The sequence below is a fragment of the Antedon bifida genome, chromosome 7 (genome assembly GCF_963402885.1).
Source record: "Antedon bifida chromosome 7, ecAntBifi1.1, whole genome shotgun sequence".
NCBI classification, from domain to species: Eukaryota; Metazoa; Echinodermata; class Crinoidea; order Comatulida; family Antedonidae; genus Antedon; species Antedon bifida.
Genome location: NC_136232.1, coordinates 14858966 through 14864975, shown reverse-complemented (window position 1 = coordinate 14864975; position 6010 = coordinate 14858966).

The following is a 6010-nucleotide window of genomic DNA, read 5'->3' as shown; positions in this document are numbered from 1 at the left end:
CGGCTTCTAATCCATTCAATGCCGTAACTCTCTCTATATATGGCTCTGTGTCAAAGCAGAGCCATAATATAAAGAGTTACGACATTGAAAATTAGAAGCCATTTTTGTGTCAAAGAATTCGCACGCTGAGGGCGCGCGCGTCTCTTTTGTACAGCGTTTTCCTATTGTTCATGCATTATTTTTAGATTTTTTTGTCTATGAAATAACGCTTATATTCCGTTTTTATTTTAGTAATTAATTTTATTAATGGTATTAATTTGGTAACATATATATATTGTGTCTATAATAACAAAAGAATAAATGCTAGGGCCTACATGCAAGTCAGGATACATCAAAGCATGAACCAATACAAAAAACACAAAAATTCACCCCTCTTTTTATACAGTATATGGATCTCTGTGTGTTTTTGACACAAACTTTCAGAGACTCGTTCATCATTTCATTTGTAATAATTTGCCTTTATTATTTTAATATTGTTCATACCCTATTCAATATATTAAACAATATATCCAAGACACTCTATTATTTTATTTAGTCATCAAAGCATGCATTATGAATTGAAAATATTACATAATTGTTATTAATAGGACGTAGTTATGGGATGTTTCGTTCCAAAATCAATCAATCGAACTTTATAATGTACTAGCGCACGCGCGCGCAATATTCTTTGCCGCAAGTACTTCTGTACGCTGTGCACTTCGATATTTAACGGTAAAATGTGCAATTACATTTTTTTAAATATAAGAAAAAGTTTTAAGTATTTTCTTGCTCCTATACTATACATGCATTAACGGAGACAAGTTTGACACAAATTGATCTGCATATCACGTGACTATAATCCAATGTCGTAACTCTTTATATATATGGCTCTGTGTCAAAGACACTATCTTTGCTAAAGCATGCACAATATTTTTTTGTATCATTTCCGACATGAATTTCGCCTTTTTAATAAAGAAATAATATACAATAGAGCAGTACCTGACCAATAGATCTTCCCTGTTTAATTCACATTATGATTTCTAAGTAAAATAAATAAATGAAATAAAAGAAGAATTAAAAGGTACCATCAATTTATACAGTGCTTCTGAGAAGAATCACCCAGGAGCTACATTTTTATGATGTTATTTAACACAATAAACAAAAAGTTCATGACAAATTATTCGTTTTAGTACCGTAATGTTATCAATGTACTGGTTTTCCAGTTTTAACTGTAAAGATTTGTATGGCATTTCTATATAATAAAAGTCACATAGTAGGGTAGGCACAATTTTTAAGTAAAAGAAAATCCACGTGGTCGTAGATTAGGCCTACTTCAGTTCACTTTCATTTGTAATACTAAACATTTGTAGACTGATTTATGTAGGCTATATAACTATTATTGTTATATAGTTTTAAAATTTGAAGTGTAGGCTCTACGTTTATTCGTTTTCTTAGCGTTCAAAATCGTACATCGGCTATGCCACCTGCATTGTAACAATTATGAGAATGCGAATTATTCGTTTAAGTAAGGTGATCATTCAGCCTATAACCTTATGCTACGTTTTTATTCTAGGCATACTCTAGCCCTGACCGTCCCTACACAATCCCATGATAACATGAGGTTTGAACTTATTAAGTTCTTCGTTATTCTACTAATCCGCAAAATAACCCAGCTTATCGTTGCTACAGAATCTTAATTATATTTACCGCTACGGTTTTGACGCCTATAATAATTTGTTTAGTCGGGATTTCCTAATTTGTAATCAAAAAGTATGTAATGCATTTTAATTTTACTTTGCAGAGTACATGATACTGTACCTACAAGTCCCATTGTATCATCGTATTCGGTATTGTCAACGTTGGACCACATGAGTCATGCTTATTTCCAGTTTATTGATCTGTATACCGTAGTTCCTCGGGTATAATCCCACCTCGGGTATAGTCCCACCTCCCAAATTCGGGCAAATTTCACGTACAAGGGGGGTGGGATTATACCCGGGGAACTACGGTAGTAGTAACGTAATTGTTATCAAACAACGTTACACGCTTCAACAATTGTCTCCGTATAGCTTATAGTTTTCGACTTTTTCTGTCCAATCCAGGTAAACTTTTGTAATGAAAGTCCTAAAATTAAATAAGTGTTAAATGTATATAAGCCCCGAATGAAGTAATTTATAATTCTTCCATGAGCTTCCTAATTACATCAGTAAAGGTAAAAGCGTCACATTTTATATCTTGTTTGTTTTGTGTATTTGCATTGTATTTCAGTTAAAAACGGCTACTATACTACTGTAAGGAAACATTTTTTTGTACTGTAAGGTAATCATTAATTTAAATAATATTAATATTTAATTATTTCCATATATACAGACGTACCACCATTTCAAAATTATGATTAGGCCTATAAACAATTGCATTTTTACAATAACGGTAATTTTGAAAAAAACATCCCTCTCACCTCACGCAATAAAATAAATGAAATATATAAATAGCATAATAAATACTTATCGTCTAAAAATATCCAGGCGGTAAAATAAATAATCGACAGTAGGCCTCCTAATATAAAAACGATCACGAAATGTATAATGATCACGAACACGAAAATGTATTTAGTGCACCAAATACAAAATAGCGCGACGCAATAAACCCCAAACGATTAAAAAAACACGATCGGTATGATTAAAAAAAAAGCGCGCCATAACAAATTCCAAAAGTTGGTTTTATTGCGACCAAAATAAAACGTGACCGATCCGATTTGAGCCCGATCGTCTTGTTTGTTGGGCCCGATCGTCTTGTTTGTTGGGCCCGATCGTCTTGTTTGTTGGGCCCGATCGCCTGTTCCCCATGGTAGATGTAGTGACAAAGCATCAAGACACAAACAAAAATCCTATATTTATTTATATATTTTTTCCAGTGAAATCTTATGTAGGAGAATTTTACCGGTCAGTCTAATTACCAAAAATAACCGATAATAACTGAAAACAACCAAAACCATCCGAAAATAAACAGAAAACAGAATAAAACAAGAAATATTTCTTACAAAAAACGCCGCTCGCTTGTTGACGTAACAGTTTTAAAGATATATTGTCCCCCTGAAAAAATATTTTTTATTTCCAATTTGTTTGTCAAATAATAGTTATTACGTTAACCAAACAATATTTACCTGAAACAAATTTAATTTAAAGCAAAAAATACTTAAATGGTCTTTCAGACAATGGTTTTTGGGTTATAATTAAGCGTTTTTTTTCTCTTTTAATACGTGAATAAATATTATTTTTTTTGTTACAGAAGTGAATAACTTTTGTATTTGAAGTAAAATACAAGAAGTCATACTTTAATATGTCATAATTGTGCAATTGAAATTGAAAAATAAAAAAATACTGAATCTGTAAAAGATGCTGTGCTAATTTATACTAAACAGACTCAATTTCTGTCACTTTAGTTTATTTTATTGCTAAGGTCAAGTCTGGGGTCACTTCATCTAGCCTAGATGCTTCAAGTGTGAACAAATTGTATCCTATTACAAACAAAAACTTACTATTATATTATGGACTGTTTTTATAATAATTCAATGATTATCTGACAGCGAATTACAGTATTATAATATCGGTCTAGATTGACAGTCAAATGGGGCTCATTGTAAATACCAGCCTAGACAGTCAAAATAATGTTTTGATTATTTGACAGTGAATTATTATAATACCACTTCAACATTTTAGGTTGGGTTTTCTATTTTAAAAACTCGACTTCGTATATGCCTAAGGCCTAGCCCGGCGGCGGAATTAGTCTAAGCTTCGAAATTGGTCTGGAAATCGGCATCTTTGCAAATGTTCTATATTTGATCTTATTTCACTCTCCATTAACCCCATACAAAAACCATCGGAGACAAACTATCTGTTTAAAACATGTTTATTCTGGGACGGTGCGGCCATACACACCAACTACTATGAAGAATCGGACATTTCGCTACCAATGTTGCAACATTGATTAACAAAATCAAAATTTAACAGTAGGGCGCGTATGACTAACAATACCATCTTTCCCATTACACCTGCACAAACTCATTTGCATAACAACGAACGGCATACCAAACAACGGTGAGAGATACATTCTCTTCTCAACACGTAACGCGTAACGAAGATAATTAATTCCTTTTTTACATTAAAATTGAGGCCGCTAAACATAAAATTTACGAGATCAAATACATGTAGCGAAAGCCAAAAAAAAAAGAGTAAAAATTGTGCTCTCCCTGCCTCAGCACTAAGGCCCTGACTGATGGCATTTTGGTTTTATCAAGGTTAATAGGATATTTATGATGTAATGATGAATTACGTAATACACGTATAAATAGACAATTATCAGCTGTTCAGTCATGTTTCAGTTTGTGGTGCAACGGGTAATGCTCAGTTTTGAGTGGTATCAGCTGGGGTTCGACCCTCTACGGATATTTTTTTTATGAATATTGGTTTTTTTTAAAGAGAGATATTTGGAGGGTTGAAAATGTCAGGCCTAGGCAAGTGGACCTTAAATCATAAACCAAAGTGTATGGCATTCATTTTTCCATTAAATAGACACCATAACACCCCGAATGTTCCTCATTTTTTAGTACTCTTGGGTAGGCCTACGGTGGCTTCTTTTCAACGGATAAGCTTCTTTTCCACGGATAAGCTTCTTTTCCACATGAGGTTCTTTTCAAGATTTCTTTTGTAAACTAAAGGAGGGGAGTTTCTAGATTCCCGCCCGGAAAATTGTATCTTTACATGATTTGAATTTCTAATAAAGATTAACAAAATAAAAATTTAACTTTCAAATTTAATTTTGTGGCGTGTTCACCGCGTAGGACTAACAATACCATCTTCCCCATTACACCTGCACAAACTCATTTGCATAACAACGCAGGGCTTACCAAACTGCTACAAGGTCCCCAGAAATGACACCTATAGTATTTTGAAACATGATATATAAGAGTCTTCACTACCCCACCATGATTGGGGCTGAGCAAAGACAATTTTGAAAAAAAATATTTATTGAAATATGAAATTAAATATTAAGTCTTCAGTTAAGCTCACCGTGGTTGGGGCAGAGCTAAAAATGAAAGCTTAGTCCCCGGAAATTATGAAACGAAATATATAAGTCTTCAGGACCAGCCATACAATGGTGATTGTTTCCCAAGTGTGACGGTAATTCAACAAAACAAAATTTTGAAATACAAACAGAGCGAGCACACAAAAGCCTACATACTAATTTTAATATTTCTATAATTTAGAAAACAATTAGATTTATCATATCACCTTTGATAATTATAATGTTAAATTTCAACTATCCAGATGCGAATTTTAGGTTGGGTTTTAAAAAAACTCGACTTCAATTTCGAAGATCTGCTTAAAACATATTTATTTATTTATTTATTCTTCCATAAACTTTTATTCACAACATATTAGTAGGCCTACAATACAATATCTTGCATGAAACGGATATTTAAAAATACACTATAATGTGTAACGGTAGAATTACAATTCTAATGTAAAAGATTAACAAAATAAAAATTTAACTTTCAAATTTAATTTTGTGGCGTGTTCACCGCGTAGGACTAACAATACCATCTTCCCCATTACACCTGCACAAACTCATTTGCATAACAACGCAGGGCTTACCAAACTGCTACAAGGTCCCCAGAAATGACACCTATAGTATTTTGAAACATGATATATAAGAGTCTTCACTACCCCACCATGATTGGGGCTGAGCAAAGACAATTTTGAAAAAAAATATTTATTGAAATATGAAATTAAATATTAAGTCTTCAGTTAAGCTCACCGTGGTTGGGGCAGAGCTAAAAATGAAAGCTTAGTCCCCGGAAATTATGAAACGAAATATATAAGTCTTCAGGACCAGCCATACAATGGTGATTGTTTCCCAAGTGTGACGGTAATTCAACAAAACAAAATTTTGAAATACAAACAGAGCGAGCACACAAAAGCCTACATACTAATTTTAATATTTCTATAATTTAGAAAACAATTAGATTTAT